We start from the raw sequence: 20,368 nt of genomic DNA, 5'->3' as shown, positions 1-20,368 counted from the left end.
AAAAAAAAAAAAAAAAAAGTGGTCAGCAAAGGGGAAAACAGATTCTCCTAGAATCCTTAGGACTTATCTCTGGCCCGGACAATTTCCTTTCTCAGCGCCCCACACCAAGATTGATTTGATCCCCCATGATTCAGAGCTTTCAGACCCCTTCGTTATGCAAATACATGCAAATGAGATCACAGGTTGGACTACCTCCAACTACAGGTATCTGTGTGATCTGTTCATGGTGCTTAGCCACAGCGTTTTCATTGCCCTTAAACGTGGTTGCATTCCACAAACATTTGTTGAGCAGCTACCATTAGTAAGATTCTGAATGAAAATTGTATAGTGTAATTTAAGGGTGGCCTCTACCCTCAAGGGCTCTATAGTCTCCTAAACTACCTCTCACTTGACAGTCATTTGAGGTCCCTGTATTTTTGCACAAACCGTGCCCTCCTAGAAACTCTGCTTTTCCACCCTCAAACTCTCCCCCTTGCTAACACTCATATTAAGCCCCACCTTCCCTTCAAGACTTTCTGTACTCTTATTCTGGGTTATGTCTCTCTATTGGGCTTTTATAACATCCTGGGTACCCCCATGAAAGCAGCTATCACACTGCACTGAAATTGTTTCTGTCTCTATCTCCCCCTGCTACAATGTGGGGGAAAACATTCTGCACGCTAGAAGCCAAGTCCTATTCATCTGTAGTTCTCTAGCACCTATTCCGGGGCTTTGGGCAGAGGCTGGTCTCTAAAAAATATTCACTGGATAGATAAGTAAATGACTGCATTGGAGAAAAGTGCCAAGATGTTAGGCTAGTTCCAATAAGGGCAAAACCAGATTCAATGGTGAGAAATCAAGGAAGACTTCCTAGAGAAGAGGGTATTGGATCTGTCAGTACAAAATGGCTGTGCATTGTGTAGACAGAGGTAGGAGAGAGGACATGTCTCACTGGAGGAATTAGCAGGCACAAAACACAAGAGGTGCATAAATAGGAAATTTTGATGGGTGGGCTGGGAAAGTTCCAGAAGACAGTTAGGATCTGGCAAAAACAGGGAAGAAGAGAAAGAGAGAGGGTCAAAAAGGAAGATGACTCTGAAGTTTGCAGCAGCCGCGACTAGAAGACTAATGATGCCATTATTAGACACAAGGGTGTCAGGAAGAAGAGCTAGCTTTGCAAGCATGATTAATAGTAGTGGAAGAGAAACAGACATCAGGAAGAACTTCCTGGATCCTGAGGGATGTGAGACAATGAAGAAAATTGTGGAATCTCCTCGGAATCTTCCATAGAAGAGAGGATGAGACAGGATCAACTGCCAGCCCACCCTGGGGCCTAGACTGGAGACTGGGTGACTTCACAGCTACCAACTGCCTGACTCTGTGACAGTTCTTCTATTTCACTGCCCTTTTCTGGGACAGCAGAGGGGACTTCAGATCAAAATGGCTGCTTTTCGGGCTGGGGATTTGGCTCAGTAGTTCTGCCGCCTGCCTTGCAAGCACAAGGGACTGAGTTCAATCCCCAGTAACCTGGAAGCATCTCTCAGCTTTGACAGAAGCTTTGATAGTCCAGTCCTTCATCTATGGCACACTCTTCTTCCTAACCTAGGCAGGATCTGTGGCCAAGACAGCACAAAAGGCCACTTCAGCAGAATACCATATTTTCTATTTCTATGTTTGTGGTCATATCGAGCTGGAACTTCACACTGTACTTGCCAGTGGTGGATGATCTCGGGTATGCTCTGTCCCAGCTATATAAATGCACTGCTGAGTTGTCATCGAGATCTTGTCAAACCCCAGTCTCTGCAACATCAATCCATACTCTCCGGGGTCTAGTCTCAGAGGACAGAGGCCCCTGCAATTCCTCCTCACCAAACTCTTCTGATTCCCTTACCCATGTGCTATAGGACAACACTGTCTACTGGAAAAAGTACAGCCCCAAGACCAGACAAGGGACCTAACTTCCCCAAGCCTAATGACATCTGCTCACCCATTACCCAGGCCTTTACTGAATATCAAAGACACTATGCATATGAAACCATTTTAAAAACTCTAAAAGATTGCTCAATGTTATCTCTTATGTGAAGCCTCTAACTCTCCAATGTTCAAATAATAAACAATATAATTAAATCCAAGTTCTTGGAATAAGGGGCTAAGCAGTTTATGGATTTCCCCAAAAAAGATTTAAAAATTAATTATTGGCTTCCTCATATATATTATGAGCTGTAATCACATCCCTCTACCCTCTGCTCCCATTTTTTAACATAATCAATGAGAACGAAAAACTAGTGAGGAAGGGACTTATAATTCAATCCATCACCAATTCCTATGGATTTTGCTTCCTAAAAATAGATGTGCCACTTATTCCCAAATCTACTGATCATTGTTAGCTGACTAGCTAAAAATCATTTTCAGCCTCCTTCTTTCCTTTCTCAGCCTCCCTTGTTTTGTTTATTTTTAGTTTTTTTGAGATAGGGTCTCACTATTTGGATCAGACTGGCCTTGAACTTATTATGTAGCTGAGGCTGACCTTAAACTTGTGGTGATCCTCCTGCCTCAGCCTCCTGAGTGCTCAGATTATAAGTGTGCACCACCACACCCAGCTTTCCAGACTCCCTTATAACTCAAAGCCATACAATTCAGTTTTGGTGAATGAAATATACATAAAAGTATGTGATCAGGGTTTCTGGGAAAGAATCTGTCTTTGTGACAAAATGGATGAGGCTTGCTAGCGCCATCCTTCCTCCCCTTCTTTTTGGCTGGAATAAAACATTGATGGCCAGAGCTAGGGTAGCTATCCTGCCACCATGACAGAAAGGCCTAGAGAAACGCAGAGATGTTAGCCCTCGCAAGCCACAGAAGCAACACAAGCAGCTGCCTTTCTCCAAGCGTCTCTGTGATAAGGAATACACTCGCTATTTGAAACCACTGTTGGCCAGGTTTTCTGTATTTGCTGCAGAAAGCACTGCTAATATACACCTCTGAACACCACCTTCTGCCTGTGCATCTGTAAAAGTCTCCCAACCAGTTTCCTGCTTCGGTTCTTATCCTGCTCCAACCCAAATGATCATCCGGAAATGTAAATCTGGTCATGTCACTTCTCCGCTTAAAACTCTTCCTTAGCTTATCATTATCCTTAGGATAAAGTGTCCAACCAGGCCGGTGGAATCTGGCCCTTCCTCCTTTCCCATAGCCTCTCACCACACGCTCCCCCGTGCTCTCTCTGCTTCAGCCAAGCCAGGCTTTGTTCCGTTCTCTGGTCCTTCACATCATGGAGCCTATTTCCCCTGTCCAGAAAGCTTTTCCCTCCCACCTCTGCTTTGCTAACTCTTGCACACCCTTCAGATCTCAGCCCAGTTGTTGCTTCCTCGGGGAAGCTTTCTCTGGCTTTCCTGACTAGGTCAGATCCCCCTGCTGTTTGCTCTCAAGGCACAATGAACCTGGCTCTTATATTGTTACCATTTTAAATCTGTGTGATTCTGAGATTGCTTGCCTTTCCCACTAGAATGTAAGTTCCACACAGGAATTTCCCCCATTTTATTCACTACATTCTCCCCAGCTCCTAACACAATGCTTGGCCTATGGCAGGTGTTTGCTGAGTGAATGTGAGTCTACAAAAAAACTAGTTCCTTTCATTTATGGTATTTTATTTGATTCCCAAAAATGATTCCAAGGGACAGATATTATCCTTGCTCCCAATTAAAAGAAAAAGAAACTGAGGCTTGTAGAGGCTTACTGACCTCCACAAGATCACACCTAAAGCTAGTGGCAATGGCAGAAGTCAAACCCAATGACTCCAAGCCTTTGCTTTTCTCTTGGCTGTGCTGTTAGGCTGCAGAAGTCAAATTCTCAAGTGCCATTCTAAGGAAACACAGTAATGAAAGTAAATCTGTTGTTTTTAAAGCAAATAAATAAAAACACCTTGTTTGTACCACACGTTCTACAACTAACCAAAGCATGGTTCAGCCTTTTCCCTTGGGTAGTAAATGTGAGTTTATACCAAGTCCAAGGTTAGGTAAGTTCAGAATAAAGGAAACTACTTGAAGCCCTATGACAATGCTGGGTGCTGCTGTTCTCTTCCTCATGGGTGCACCAAGCCATCTCTCCACTATCCCAGGACACAGAGAGCCGCTCAGATGGTGAACCCCTGTATGGCCAAGGAAGCAACCACTTCTGCGATTGCCTGTGGCTGGCTGGGAAGTGGGAAGCAAAGGAGTCTGGGAGAGTGCTGTGTGTGACAAATTCTTCTCTGATATATCTCAAATCAATCTGGGAATGGAAGAAGTGGCACAGATGCCGTCACCAAGAAATTACCCAATTTAGCACCAACTACACAATCCAGCAATTAGTTTCTTAAACCGGAACTTGCTGGGGGCTGCCAGGCTGGTGGAGTTGTTGTTACAAATCTCACTGGGAAACCAGCTGTGTAATTCGCCAGGAGGTTGTCACTGCCCCAAGCAATTACCTTCCAGAAAAAGAATGAAAAATGGGGGAAGGAAAAGGGCTGCAGAGGAAAGAATCAGAGTGCTTTCTCTTCCTCTCTCCCAGGGCCCTGTGCAGCCAAATCAGTTGATTTTCCTTTCTTGAGGCCTGGGTGACTCACAAACTCCCTGGATCAAAGCATTTATTGGTGTGGACTCTGCCATCAGACTATCTGAGTTCACTCACTTATTAGCTGTGTGTACTTGGGCAGGTGATTCACCTCTCTTATTTTCTCATCGTTAAAGTAGGGAAAATTTGAAACCCATAATAAAGGAACCAGCGATGTGATAGTTAATAAAGCAAAGCATGTAAATCCATTAGTACTGTACTAGCACATGGTAAATACTCAATAAAAAAGCTATCATTATTTGTTGTTTTATCACTCCTTCATTGGTTTACAATGTGAGTGGGTCACTTAATCTCTCTGAGACAACCATCTAAGGCCAAAGATACTATGCTGGGGAAAACAAAAGTCATTCTTAAGACTGTCCACATCTGGAAACCCACAGAGCAAGATGTGCTTGACAAAGGCCCGTGTCTCAGACGTTGACACAAAGCAATGCCTTGGGCAAAGATGAACATTTCAAAAATCAAATATTAGATGATTTACTCTTTCCCCAGGAAGCTCCTGGGACAGCTACAAGCTGGACAGGATGGTCTAGATAGCAGCAAAAAGGTGCAGGTGCTCCCTTGCTGGGGGCCAGCCCACTCCAATCCCCTCACATGGAGCCTAAGAAGTCATCCCAAGGCCAGCTGCAGCATCAGAACTTACAGCAAGTAAGGTTTAGCATTCACTATGCTGCTGTATGGCTGGATTCCTCTATGCCTACGGAAGAACTATAAGTGCTCAAGGACCCCCAAGCTTTAGGTTTGCCTGTCTACTCTTTCCTTGTGGTGACTCAACCAACATGGCTGGGATTTTATCTCAGTTTCTCTGTCCAGCCTTCCATACCCCCTGACCTGACCACAGCGTGGGTTGCAGGAGCTTTACTTCCGCTGTGAATGGGCTAGTCCCTGGGAACCCTAACACAGAGCCTCCTGCCTACAGGTTACATTCCTTATCATCACCTACATTCCGGCTCCAACCTTTTTTGTCTTTCTGCCTCAGCCCCCTTAACAAATGTGCTCAGATGCCTTTGGCAGCATCTCTGTAGCTGGCCTGATCCCCTGGTGCCTTGCTTCCCTCAATCCAGTCCTGTAGCTGAAGACACAGAATACCTTGTGCTCAACCCCAGCCCTTAGGATGCTAAGAAAAATTATTTTTCTCCTACCCACTCTGTCCTAGAAAATGGAGGACAAAAGAAGAACAGAATGGAAGGAGAGAGGTATGTGATCTTATTTATTCGCCTTCATTTATTTATTTAATCAACTCTTTCTGGTGGCTTAGGGTAGGAATTTTACAGCAAATGAGTTTACTGTTCCAAAACATTCAAGACATTGAGGCAGATCTGACTCTAAATGCATGTCCTGACCCACAGGACAGTGCTCAGCCTGTGAATAACCCAACTACCTATAATCTCTTTGAAAATCCCACCTCAGGGGGCTTTGCACTTGATGTTCTCTCTGCTGGAACACTCTGCCCCAGATATTCCCATGGCTTCCTCTGTCTCATCTTTCGGGGCTCAGCTTAGAAGGCCTTCCCTGACCACTCACTCTAACTAAACTGGAGCCTCACATCCCAGCTTCGCTCTACATTACCGTTTCATCACCCTAGTAGCACTCATCACTCCTTGAAATTAGTTTCTTCATCCATTACACAATTTAGTACGTCTTCCCATGGTAGAATATCAGCTCCAAGAAGGGCAGGGTCTGACTATACCTGCCTCATGGCTGTGCAATGTGCTAAGCACACACTAACAGGTGCTGAGAAAATATCTCTTGCATAAATGAATATCTTCCTTTCCTACCTCACCCACCCACACACAATAGCCTTTCCCTCAAAAGGCTTTGGAGAGCTCTGGAGGATTTGATACTGGAAATCCTGACTCCAAACCCAGCCCTGCTATCCTGCTTTTCCAGGTTCTCCCCCAGATGTGTCATTTTGCACAGGGAAGGTAGAGGGGAAGAATAAGAAGTAAAGAGGTGGCTCTCCCAAGACTGCAGAGAAAAAATGAGGATGTGAGGAGGAACTCAAGGCTGAGCTGCGGGAGTAAGGTTTGGGGTCAACCAGCCAGCCCAAGTAGGCTCTTCACTCAAAACTGCTCGGCCCCAGCTCCTTCTTCAGCTGAGACTATGTTGCCAAGAGGCCCCAGAAGTGTGAACCTCCTTGTCATTCTACACAGCTTACAAAAGGCCTTTGAGACACAATTCATCCTGATTAGTCCCATCTCTCACAACCCAACTGCTTCCAATCCATTTTTAGCTATCTCACTCATCTCTGTCAACTGAGCCAATTCCCAGGCTGCGATGCCCAGTTATAGCCACTATTCCCTTCCTGAAGGTCTCCAGGACCCCTGATAACAGGAAGGAATCCCAGGAACAGAACTCCTGTGAGGTCCTGGCCAGGGAGGGCTGGAAAGAGAGACTGTGGGTTCTGGGTCTTGAGGCAAACTGGGTGCACAGCCCAGGTCCAACTTACTGATCATGGGCCTTGGGCCGGGGATTTAGCTCAGTGGTTCTATCACCTGCCTTGCAAGTGCAAGGACCTCAGTTTGATCCCCAGTACCAAAAAAAAAAAAAAAAAAGACTTTAATCATGGGCCTTAAGGAAGTCCCTTTATCTCTCTCTAGTTCGGCTTCCCCATTTTCAAATACAGTCAAGAATAGTCCCTTTCTCATTGTGACGTCAGGTGGGTTAAGGTAATGCAGGCAAAATGTCCGGCATAGTGCTGAGGATTAGCTACTGATAACAAGAGAGAAACCATTTAAACTAGACACAGGGCCTTACAGAGTGTTTCTCAGGCAGCTTTAGGCAGAGGCTATGTCCATACCTGATGGGTTTGGGTCAGGAACGGATACTCTGAAAACTCAGTGGTTTCATGCATCTAGGAACTTGTTTGCCTGGGATCCTTTTGAAAACCTCTCACGTGGTAAGCATGCAAAAGACAGCTGAGCGGCTCTGGCAGCCAAAGATGGTGGCATCTGAGAAACTTAAAGGCCCTTGATTCACAGACCCGTAAGAGCCTTTGTAGGTAGGACTGGCAGCCTCTCTTCCAACTCCAGGCATATGGGAGGGAAAACCCAGCAACCTCACAGCTGGGTAGTAGAGAGACAATGCTGTTTGCACCACCAAGAACAGCTATTTTTTTTTTTCTATCTCAGCCTCAATTTTCTCACCTGTAAAACAGGAATAATGATAGCTACTTCCTCAGGTTATGACACTGAGTAACTAAGATGATCTATCCAGGGAAGCTGGGACATTTGACTCCATATGTGGGCTCCTCCTGACTTTAGCAACCTTTTACCTTCTTTCATTTATATGTGTTATGAGTGAGTGTGTGCTACCCTAACTTCTGGTACCACCAGACCTGAGCCTGCCAGGGCCAGAGAATAACAAGTGAGAGGCCCAATCTACGATAGAGATCCACTGGACAGAAAGTATTCATCCAGGTCAGGCCCGTGGCCTTTCCGACTTCTAGCCTAGAAATATGCCTTTCCTACTTTCAGCCTAAGAATCTGATCCCTCTGTGGAGTTCAGAGCTTAGAGCTGCCTCCAGAGTTAGCACACTGGGACTTCCAGCACTAAGGCACTCCTCTTACTTCTGGGCGTCTCTCACGGGGAAGTAAAACACAGTTCTGTGTCTCACAAGCCCCTTTAGAGCCCTTTTGTGGGCAGATACCAGGCTCATGTGGTGGTATCTCCCACCCCTCTATTCTGCCTGACCCTCTCTTCTCTGGATTTCTAGGCTTAGAAGGAGAAAGAGAGCAGAGAACTGCGGACCCTGGGAGAGAGTGTGTAGAAAGACGAGGCAGCACAGACTATAATATCCCTCCACACAGACGGTCAGTCCTCTCAACCTTACCCCTGTTGTCCACTCTTCCAAGAAGCTTTCCCTAAGAGTGCCCTCCTCCTCAATCCCAAGACACAGCAGGAACCACCTCCCCTTGAGTCTCACACCTCTATTTAGCACAGTAAATAACTGTTTGGAGGTGCTGAGTCCCTTGAAAGCCAGGATTTATGTGATCTATCACTGTATGGATGGAAATAGCACACAGTAGGTGTTCGATGAGTTCAGGGTCCACAAATAAGCCATTAAGAAGTAGCACCCCACTGCTGATACATAAGGAGAGGGGAAGAAACAGGAGAAGGCGGGGGAGAAATGACTCCTTGCAGCTGGGCCAGAATGCCACAGCAGGCAGAGAGGGCCAGGGTGACACGGTTTTGCAGAAGAGCCAAAGTGTCCAACTGAGGAAGACGTGCAAGCAGGGTTAGAACTCAAGCACAGAATGGACAACCTCTGTGCCTTCAGTCTGAAGGCTAAGGTTTAGCTTTCTGCCTGCAGCTCCACAGGCACTGTGTTATGTTTCTGATACATCTCACGTCATCCTCACAGCTGTCCTATAGAGTAGGTACCACCGTTAGTCCCATTTTACAGGTGAGGCAACTGAAGCTTAGAATGTAAAGAAAATTGTCCAAGGTCACACAAGTGGTAGAACAAGGATTTGAATACGTATCTGATACTCTCAACTACCAGGAAACCAAGCGTAGGTAGAACAGAACACAAAGCAGCACATGTCTCTGACCACAGGGTCTGATGAGGCCAGCAGGTGGACCCCCCAGTGGGTCTGACTCAGCACTCAGCCTCAAGAAAGCTCCTTCCTGCCACTCCTCCCTCACACATGGTCATACACATTCCCAAGACTGCTCATTCACAATTTACCGCATGTTCATCCGGAGGTGAATTATGCAGCCATGCAGCCATCCGCACGTCTTACACAGCGTTCGTCCTCATATGCAGTCATTCCATAATGTACACAGATAAACATATACTTGTTCCCTCAAAGATTCACACACATTTGCATTTTCATTCAGAAGACATGGATGCTTGTGTGCACAGAAGCTGCATGGATGCAAACCTTCCATATACGTCCACGTACTTATCCACACACGACTGTGTATGTTCATTTCACAGCTCTGAAGCACCCACATATGCTCAATGTCATGCACCAAATCCTCCCCCAACAAGAACTTTATCCATTGTTCCCAGATCCAATACTGGGCCCAGGTGAGCAATGATGTTCACTCCCTCTGGGCTTGGCCAGGCAGCCCAGAGAGGGAGATGAAGGCTCGGCCTGCCTGTGATGGATGGAATTAATCTACTGAGCTGGAGAAACTAAATAATTAAATCCCTAATCACCCCCCCAAGCCAGCCCAGGCCAATATAGCTGAGGGAGGGAGGGGGCTCTGAGGCCCAGACCAATAACCAAGAGGGGTAGGGGCTTGGAAAGAGAGGCTAAGGCAATCCTCCAGGAGGGTCTCTCAGAGGAACTCTGGCAGGCATGCAGACAGACAGACAGATGAACATAATTCTCCCCTTCCACATGGAAACAGAGGAGCTTGGGAGGACAGCCCACCAGCATCCACTAAAACAAGGTGAGAGAAGGGGCACAATCCTCCTGCCACTCCAGATCCCTTCCTGTGACTCCACAAGATGGTAGATGCATCCTGGTAGTGTAAGGGGCTGGCACAGAGGACTCTCGAAGTGCCCAGGGCTGAGGCACTTTAGCGTCTGCCCGAAACATCTGCTCTAGGATCACTCAGGCCGTGGCACACCCCTGCCCCACTAGGAACAGGCTCCGCCCTGCGCTGGTGCAGATGGCAAGGAAGGACCCCTCCACACAGGTGCACCTGCTTCCCTCAGCAAGGGGGCCCAGCACGTGGCAAAGAGGCTGAGGATGGGGCAGAGGCCTGGGCAGGGGGGTTCAGGGAATCAGGCTGGGAACGGGCCCCAGTCCGATTGGCTGAAAAGTGGGTCATTTTCCTTTTGAAAAATAGTGAGAAAATGGAGAAGTAGGTCGGGCTCTCATCCCCTCATCCCCTGGCACCATCCCCGACTTACAGTGTAGGGAGTGAGGGAGAAGGCTGCACATGCCAAGGCCCCATGTCCCCCAGGGCCCTGGCCAGGGCTCCACAGTGCAGGAGGCCAAGGCCATCATTATTCAGGATATCCAAGGACACATACTCTCTGAGGCCAGGGCTGATATACCAGCCCCACCCTGCCTGGGGGGGTCTGAGGTGAAAACAGCTAGGGCCAAGCGGGAGGACAGGGGTCAGAACAAGGGACCCAGAGAAGCCCCCTCCCATCCTCACAGCAGAGATGCCTCCTCCCCTCTCTTCTCCTCTCTTTCCTCTTCGTCCACGTGGGCAGAGTCGTTGCCATGACACCGCGGGCAGGTGGGCGGCTCTGGCGGCTGTTTCGGCCCAACCCCCAAGCTCACAGCCCAGGTGGGAGGGAGCAGCTGTAGCACCCAGCCCCTATCCCTGACGATAAAGCGAGCCTAAGAAGGGCCCCTACACCCCAGAATCTGGAAAGGACTCTAGCTCTGGTCTCGGAATGGAGGTAACCCAGCCCCAGGTTTGGAGGTCTGGAGGAGGAACTTAGAGGTCAAGGGGTGAAATGGGGCAACAGGAACAAACCAACCACTTCCACTGCTCCCTCATTTTCTCAACAGCCTTCCTTCCAGCTTTGCTCACAAATTGAGTCTTATTCCCTTCATGCAGGCAGCCTATTGGTCCTGCCTGAAGTCTAACCTTAGTTCCTCTTTCTGCAACACAAGCTCAATTCCCTCATGATCTCTTGGCAGAAAGGAAAATAACCAAGTTGAGACTTGGAGAGAAACTTCTCCCTCACTGCCAACTCCCAGATAGTCTGGTAGAAACTGGACCTGACCTCACTAAGAGCCTGGGGTGGGTGGTATAACTGCCCAAACCATCCCTGGCTAAGGGACCTACCCCACCGAGAGAGAACCCAGAGTGGAACGGGGAGGAGTGTGTGTGTGTGTGTGAGAGAGAGTCTGACTCTACCTGTGACTCTGACTTCCTAAGGTGCTTCTATTGTTCAAGATCCTACTTGCTCCCTACTCCTGTTCCCTAAGGCAGGAGCTCTGCAGCCCTGAGGGTATGGAACCGGAGAGACCAGGCTTGGCAGCCCACTGCAGCCTGCAGCCTGGTTAGCAGAGGTAGGTGTATGTGGGGTGGTGGTGACAAGATCCAAAGAGGAGAATGGCAGCCAGGGTTAGCTGGAAGATGGCCAGCTTGTCGTGGGGTGTTCATGACACAGACACACGTGACATTTACGTATATAGACACTTGCATTTTCCTCCTTAGTTTCCCCTATTAAAATGGCACACATGACTGGCTGAAATACATGGGTACACATGTATGTGCACACATCTGCACTTTGTATCTCCTGTTCTCCACCTCCTCTGCCAATGGTCTACACCGAGTCACCCTTGTCCCAATTTCTCATCAAAGTATTACAACAGTTTCTTCACTGGTCTCCCTGCCTCATATCATGTTCTACCTGGATCCATCTTCCTCATTGGCTGCCAGTATGACCCAGCTACAATGTGTTCATTCAACACTCACATATAGAGAGTCTAGCCCAAGCCAGGTACTGTTCTGGACACAGCAGATACAGCAGTGACTAAAACATATGAAGCTCCCGTTGTCTTGAGGTTTATAGTCTAGTGGGGAAAGTGGGATGATAAACCAATGTATGAGATAATGCAGTGGCAAGTACTGTGACTTAAATACACATATAAACTGGGGTGAGGGGGTAGAATGACAAGAGGCTATTTAAGTTGGACTGTTGGGGAGGCCTCCACAAAAAAGAGACTTTTGAATAAAGTGAGGGAGTGAGCTGTGTGGAAACCTGGGGGAAGAACATTTGGGGCCGAAGGAAAAAGCAAATGCTAAACAGTCTCAAGGTGGGAGCATGAACAACATCTTTAGAGAACACAGAGGAAGCCCACGTAGGATCAGGGAGGTAACCGGTGACTGTTTAACACACAGCACTCAGGTCGCTCAGGCTCATTTTCCTAGTCATTTTGAAGTTCACTCCGAGCGAGATAGAAGGCTAGTGAAAAGGCACAACCTCATCTCACTCTTGCTGCTTCTGGAGGAAGAGTCCGTGGAGGAGGGTTGCAAGGGAAGAAGTACGGAGAACTGTTGGGGTATTTCCTGCCATGACAACACCTTTTCCCCTGGTGCCCACCTGAAAAACACCTGCACCACTTTTAAGCCTTGGCTCAAGGAGCCCCTTCTACACGCCTTCACCAAAGCTGCCCCTTCCCAATCTCGAATAACCTAATCCTCTTTAGGTCTCCACTCATCCCATGGACATTTATGTACCTTCACACTCGTCCTTATTTGGCCCCAGGTCTTTTACCCTCATCTCCAGGATGTAAGTTACCTGAGGTCAAGAACCATCCCTGGTGTCTACCACAGCCTATACTACAGTGCCAGGATAATACAAACATTGCTGAATGAATGAGTGACTGCGCTGTTTGCAGGCTGCTGTTAACCAGGGTGAGTGAAGGACACATGTATATGACCATGAGTTGCAAGCAGACAAGTATTAACATATGCCCTCCTATTTCTGTATATTCTGTTCACATGTATGTATGTGTTAATGTACATGTTGACAAACTGTCATGTTGCTATATACACTCCTGTATGCTGTATATTTGTTTACATATGTGTATGTTATAAAGAATACCTATGTTGGCTTATAAGAATTGTGGCTTAGACAAGTAATGCACACACACACACACACATATATGTATACATGTATTGCCTTATACCTAATATATGGTGACTTATGGTTACACTTGGGCCTGCCTAATACAGTATCCTCTGCCCCTTCCTTCCCCTAAGCCCAACTGTTCTTTTTTTTTTTTGGTACCGGGGATCAAACTCAGGTCCTTGCACTTGTGAGGCAGGTGGAAATGAGCTAAATCCCAACTTGTTCTTGATTCTTAAAACTTGTGTAGTAATATTAATGTTTCTCTTTCCATGTTCTTCCTCCCATATACCCCTGAATACTACAGCATCCCAACATTACTGAGCCTGGATTCCTTATTCAGTTGTTTCCTAGGCCTAAACAGATTTTCCCTCTGCAAATCCCCTGCATAAAACTGGTAATAAGTTGGCTCCCCAAGACATGAGAATTTGAGACCTCAAGGAGCCTGCTTTCTAGGCAAGAGCTATGGGCATCAGAGTGGATCAAGTTCAAGTTAGTGGGAAAACAACTTTTGGAGAGTCCTAATGTTCAGTTAGTGTTGTCTCTCTTTAATCCCCAGTACTACCAAAAAGAAAAAGAAAAAAAGAAAAAAAATTTTCTCTCTTAATTCCTGTCTCTCTACAGACATGCATATGATTTATTTTCATGCATGACTCAATGTATGCACATACACTGATATGTTGGCAATTCATGTATGTATGCTATATGTGGCCTCATATCCATGGTCACATTCATGCTTACACTCATATATACACATCAGTAGGAGAGGACACCACACCACACATAACCACACACACATGATTTAATTAATCACCTTCACAGTCATATATATACATGGGTGTACACAGAATCATACATAGATACATGTATATATGTGCCCACACTTTTACATGTAATTGTGCTTATACACATACATACAGCAAACTCACACAAATTTCCACGTATATAGTTAAAGACACAGAAATATCCAGTAGAGTCTACCACATCCACAAAGCCAGAAGTCCACAATCTCTCTAAGTAACATTGCAAGTTTCATTTGCAAACTTGCAAGTCATTCACACACATAAATTGGAAGATGTCTTTTTGTTCTTTCTCTTTCACTTTTTGGGGCCAGTACTCGGGATTGAAGCGAGACAATACTGAACGCTAGGGCTCTCCAAAAGTTGTTTTCCCACTAGCTTGAACCTGATCCACTCTGACGCCTATGGCTCTTCTCCAGAAAGCGATTTCCATTTGCAAACTTCAAGTCTGTATCTGAAAAGCTGTTCCTATTATCAATAGGATATACCCCACTCCTGGACACATCCCATCCTCACTCTCTAAAGAAAGAAAAAAGTCACTTGAAAGAAAAGTGCTGAAATTCCTGTGTCCCACACCAAGAGAAACCAGTATTTGCTCAGACAACTTGGGTGGGAATAAACAAAACTAGTATGTCTTTTCCCATCTAAGAGGCAGTCCCTCCCCATAAAGACCTTTAATTCTAAAAATGGAACTGAAGAGGAGATATGAAGGCAGATCCTTTTCTCCCAATATTTCAAGATATGTCCCACCTTTCTCAAACTCCAAAACAGATACTGAAGCAGAGGAAGAGCAGTAAGAGACTTAGCACTGGTCCTAAAACCTCATAGAATGCCCCTCTACTTCCCTAGAGAGTAGCTTCATGATTTCTAGAAAACCCTCCCAGCCCAGCCTAAGGACCCTGCTCAGGGAGAGAGTAAACCATAAATGTAAAGAGGTTGACCTTGCCCAAAATAACAAAAGAAGCAAGTACTTAAAAAAAAATACAGTAGCTGGTCAGGGAACAGGGAAGCAAGCTGCAGATACCTCCTGGCAGGGAAGCAGTTGCTCAAACACTGGATCATGAATAGCAGGACTCTAAGAGGCCAGAGAAAAGGGGGTGGACATCTAGCGTTCCATGTGGGGGTGGAGGGGTGACTGCTTCAGGCAGTAGCAGCAGCTCAAAAGTAAAGTCTTATCAAAGCTGTTATGTAACCAAGGGAGCGGAGTTGAGCACAAACACCTCCCCTCCCCAAACAGGCACCCACACCCACACCCACCACCTCCCAGCACCCACAGCATAGGAAAACTCAGCTCCTCTCAAGCAGCTAGAGAAAGGAGGGATCATCTTGATGAGTTACATCAAAAACATGATGGGTGAAGGGCTCCTTACTAATTAGAAGTCTTATCTGAGAAGAGAGGAACTGGTTCAGTTTGAGGTCCCTAGATATCACTCCCTGCCACACCCCGTTTCTGCCCAGAATCATCTGGAAACCCTTTGCTTCCTCTCCTTTAAGAAGGATCCCATTTGAATATTTGATTGTGCTCTTGGGGATGGGAGGTGAGCTGCCATCAACTTCTCCTGCCTGTTGTTCCCCCACAGTCTCATCTGCATGTCCTGACATTTGGTTTTCATCCCCCTGGGATGACAAGGAAGGGACCTGGAAATAACTCCTTGCTCTATTCCCCATGGTTACAAAGATAGAGCATAAGGACCCATATAGCTGAGATAAACCGAACCACAGAGAGGTCAATGGGGAAAAGATATCCAGGGGAACTAAGGATTGAAACCAGACCTCATCCCTCACTTTGAATAATTTCTACTCCCCCAGAACTTCCTCTTTTCCCACTGCCCTGTCTCCAGTAGCCTCCTCCTCTTCTCCATGGACTGAACAACCAACCTCACCCACTCCTTGAATCCTTTGCTTAGAAATCTTCCTCCCCAGCAAAAGTCTCTCTTAGATGCTGCATTGAGCTAGGGTTGGGAAGGGGTAGAACACAAGACAGGCTTGCAGAATAATTCAGTATCCCTGACCTGAATATCAAAGTATGGTGAGCAGAGATATCAAGCAATCTGACTGTCTTGAACTTCCAATCTCTATCCATTCCAGCCCTAACCACCAAGACCCAAGACCACCATGTGGCTGAACTTCTGGGACCCAGTAAGGCAAGGGCTGGTGACAGTCCCCTAAGTTTATTTCACTAAAAGTTATCCCAGTAGAGAACTCACAGCCACAATTTCATCGACCCTCTCTACCCCCATACTAACACTAGACAGTTTTGGAAAGAGGAGTGTGAGCTAAAACAAGGTAAAGGGAGTCCCTTTGCAAAATACCACCAGTTACTGTGAGGCCTAAACCCACAGAGACTACGCTCTTAGAAAGTGGGTCAACTGGGAGAATTTTCCTAGTGAGCCCTCAGCGCTACCCAGTTGCCTTTCCATCATCATCCGGAACACAGCGCCGTTCAGCACTCAGGACAGCTCCCAAGGAGCAAATTCCCACCGAGTACCTATCAGCACTCGGGACAGCTCCCAGCGACACCGGCCCACTTGCCAGAAACCCGGGAAGCCAAGGAGAAGCAGGCTTGCTTACCCTACCGCACATCCTCTTTAGAACAGATCTTCTTTCCCTTTCTCCCCTACTCACTCCCATCCACGGGGGCACCTGGGACCTCTCCTTTCCCTGTATGTCCCAAGAAAGAAAAGAAACCCAGATCCGGAGCTTCTCTGAGGGATCCTACAGATAGGACCCCACCTACCTCCTTTCAGCCCTGAGCCTCCCAATGCCACTCACAGCTGGTTTTAAAAAACACTCTCGTTCTTAACCACCATCCCCAAAATAAAAGAAATACTCACGTGGGGGCTCCCAGCCGCGTAGGCAAATGTGCTGGGGGGAGGCACAGAGAGGTGGCTCCCCACACCCTGTTCAGAGCCCCCTTTCTGAAGGAGCCAGCTCCCATCTGGACTGGGGGGAAGACATGTGGAAGCGCTGAGTGAGGGGAGGGGAGCAAGGAGGAGGCAGGAGCAGGGGGACTGCAGGGAGGGGGTGTCGGGATGGGGGCGAGGGAATCCTTTTTAATTTCATTCTCTTCCCATGTCTACATCAGCCCTGCAGGCTCAGCTCTTTAATATTTACACACAAGGAGAAGAGAGGATGAGAAAGAACAGAGAAGGAAGGAGACAGGGCCTATCTGAGCTCAAGGGGCATAGAGACAGGCATCTGGAAGCTTCAACCATGAGACCCTCACATTCACATCCTCCCCAGCCCACTCCCACTCCGAGCTCTTGGCTGAAAGAAACCCTGGAACCATTCTGTCCCTTTGTTAACAAGACACTTTGAAGCTGCATCAGAAAAAGATCAGATCCCCACCCACATACCTGGACACCCCCACAAACCCAGATTTCTTGGGTGCCTTATGTGCAGATGGTAGAGGCAGTATTCATGCAAAGGCATGTTCTGATGCTTGGAAACATGCATGCCTGTGGGCTTCTGTGTAAAAGCACATGAACACGTACAAGTTCTGAGTGTAATCATGCAACAGCCCAGGCAATCAACACAAACTATGTAACCATATGTGTAAACAAGCACCCAGGCAAGCTCTGTCCCCTTCCCTGGCTCTCCGGGTGAAGCCCCAGGGAAAAGGCACCCACCTCCCCAGACTCCTTTCCTCCAAGGCCCCACCATCACAGCCTCACTTTTTCTGTCTGTGACATGGGAAGAAGACCTGGTGGGAAGGTATGCTGCACTGAGCCCAGGGGCCTGACAAGTTATTAGCAATGATGAGCTGGCAGCTTGTTACCATAACGATAGTGCCACCACCTCACCCCAGCTCAAACCCAGACTCCCCAGACGGAAGGAGGCCCGCTGAGCCAGCAGCCTTCAGACTGGAGGGGGGTGGATAAAGGGAATTGAGACATAATGCTTGCATAGTGAGGGTACACAGCTGTTCTTCCAACCCCCCACAGGGAGACAAAGCTTAGACTCCACCAAGTGGGAATGAAATCAGATCTGGGAAGGTTTCCTGAACGTGGGATGCTAAGACACTGGAAGGGGTCTTTGGAAGCCCCTCTGGACAAAACCTTCTGTTGTCATTTGCTGCAAAACTAACCAAACAGGAAACCCCTCACCGATTTTCAAGTCTATTCACCTCTAAAATAGGAACAACTGTGTTTATCATTTTCCCTAAACTCCTGGAAGATTGAATCAGAAAGGGTTTAAGGGTAACTATAAACCCTACCTCAATCAGACAAGCCCGGTAAGTTTCTCTACTCATCAGATGCCCAAAAAGGTAAGGATTTTTCAGCCCCACTAGTGGCAAAATGGACCAGAAACTGGGTGGGATGAAGGAAAAGAAGCTCAGCCAGCTCAAGCTCCAACATCAGCAGGAAGAGATGCGTGGTGCCAGGCAGCCACTGAAAGCAGGCACTGACACAGAAGAAAGTCTGGGTGTTGGGCCTGTGGTAGCTCCAGCCCCTCTCCAGCAGGAGCAAAGACAAGCCCATGACCCACCTATATGGTAGATATGACTGGAACCCCTATCCCCAGAAGTATCTGTAGTTTCCTCTCCTTCAAAAAAGTCTCAGATTTCAAGGAGTTACAGCTTTGGACACATCGAATCTTCATTTCTTCTCCCTAAATCCTTTATACTCAGCTCTGATGGGGGTGGGGAACTCAGGAATAGAAAGCAACATGGAGAGCTGGAAAGTTCCTGGGCAAAGACTAGTTTAGGAACCCACAAGTTTCTTGTGTGACCTTGGGCAGGTCCCCTCCTTTTCTCTGGGCTTCAGACTCCAATTTGTAATTAAGAGGTTGGACCAAGTCATTTCTAAGGTTCCGCCCCTGGCCATCATTTTATAGCTACATACAAGCTCACTCGTTGGACAGGAGCCCCCTAGCACAAAATGCAGTGGGCACTGCCTGCCAGATCAGTGGGGCAGTCAGAGGGGGGCTGTATCTGAGGCTGTTCATCCTATGTCTGTATTCCTTTTAGAAACACCTGCCACCCTAGCCCTCCCAGCTCTCTTTTTAGACCCTGATTCACTGCCAACTCACGAAGCCTCTCTCTCCCCTCCCTCCTCTCTTCTCCCCCTCTCTCTCTTTTAGGCATTGGCAGCTGGGTACAGAAAGTGGCCCCAGCATTCAGGGAATGCTAGGCAGCGATGGAGGGCAGTGCCCCTGTGTCAGAGAGAGCATGCCACGGAGTACCACTCTCTAACCTTGGCCCAGCCCAGTTCCTTGGGTCACCAATAGCCCTGGGTTGGAGTCTTTCCATAACACTGACTAGCAATGTGTGACTATGGCAAATGCAATTCATCTCTCAAGCCTCCATATCCTCATCTGTAAACTGTAATTATATTAGGTTGAACCATGTGAAATGGCTGCTCTTGAAGGTTTAAAAAAAAAAAATTGAATGCTGGCAGTTTCATAAGGTTTAACCTGATAACTGTCCTGCCTCTTTCCTAAGGCTGCTGGAGAAATAAGAAGAGTTGAGAGGAAAGCATTTTCAAAAGTCCTAGACTGACACAGGAGCACTGTCGTATTATTGCTTCCAGAAGCTTAGTAGAGACCCATCTGGCAACATTGGGCTAAACCAGTGATCCACAACTTGGAAATTTGGGGCTTGGACTTGGGGAGAGCCACCTGCTTCGATGACTAAGAAAGGCAGACACTTCCACCTGGCCTCCCTGGCTCCTGGTTCTAACCAGCCCTCAATGAGGCAGTACTGAGAAGACACAAGAAAAAGAAACAGCACACACAGGCACACAGTCTCCACCTCACTCGGTTCACCACCAGCAGGGGTCCGGCATGCAGGAAGGACCACACCAGTAGCCTCACAGAGGATGAGGGTGCAGACCAAGGTAGGGAGCACCAGGAAGCTCTTGTTTGAGTCCACTAAGGAGTCCCTGGGGAGAGGGGATGGCCAGATCTCTGGAAAGTCTGATCTCCCTATCCCATGTCCCACCAGGAATTGGGTGGATGGAGCCCAGGTGTGGGTGATTCAGAGTGAACCCTGCTCAGATACATTCTCTCACAGCCAACACACACATTCGGTCACACCAGGCATAGGTACCTGGACCTACTCGCACAGAGACAGTTACACGGGCACACACGTCAATTCATACACACACCCACAGAAACATATACAGGCCCACAGTGAACACACACATGTGCACAGATACATGTACAGTAACACCCTCCATACTCACTGCACGCACGTTCACCCACCACAGTGGCACACTCACCGGCACACACAATCACCCACAAACCCACACGGTGACACACTCAGACACTCACCACAGACACACCGTGACACACACACTCACACACCTGCAGAGGAAACTTCTCTCCGGGTCTCCCCAACATCACGACTTCTCCCCACAACCAGCCGGCTACTCCCTCCCAGACCGAAGCCTCCGGCCGGCAAGGGCTGGGCGGAGGCGGGCTGGCC

At 47.7% G+C, this 20,368-nt stretch overlaps 1 protein-coding gene across 1 annotated transcript in view; it reads right to left on the bottom strand.

Moving 5' to 3' along the window:
- Dlgap3 (DLG associated protein 3) overlaps nt 1-17,211 on the bottom strand; it is a 61,767-nt gene extending 44,556 nt beyond the window's left edge. Inside the window, 1 exon segment of the mRNA XM_010645284.2 lies at nt 16,776-17,211. The gene's annotated coding sequence lies outside the window, so the exon portion shown is untranslated.
- Nucleotides 17,212-20,368: the final 3,157 nt, after the last annotated feature.

This window comes from Fukomys damarensis, unplaced genomic scaffold (assembly GCF_012274545.1).
Source record: "Fukomys damarensis isolate Sample0158 unplaced genomic scaffold, DMR_v1.0_HiC HiC_scaffold_23, whole genome shotgun sequence".
Classification (NCBI taxonomy): domain Eukaryota; kingdom Metazoa; phylum Chordata; class Mammalia; order Rodentia; family Bathyergidae; genus Fukomys; species Fukomys damarensis.
Note: the sequence above shows the minus strand (reverse complement) of the source record. Positions and strands in the feature narration are given on the sequence as shown.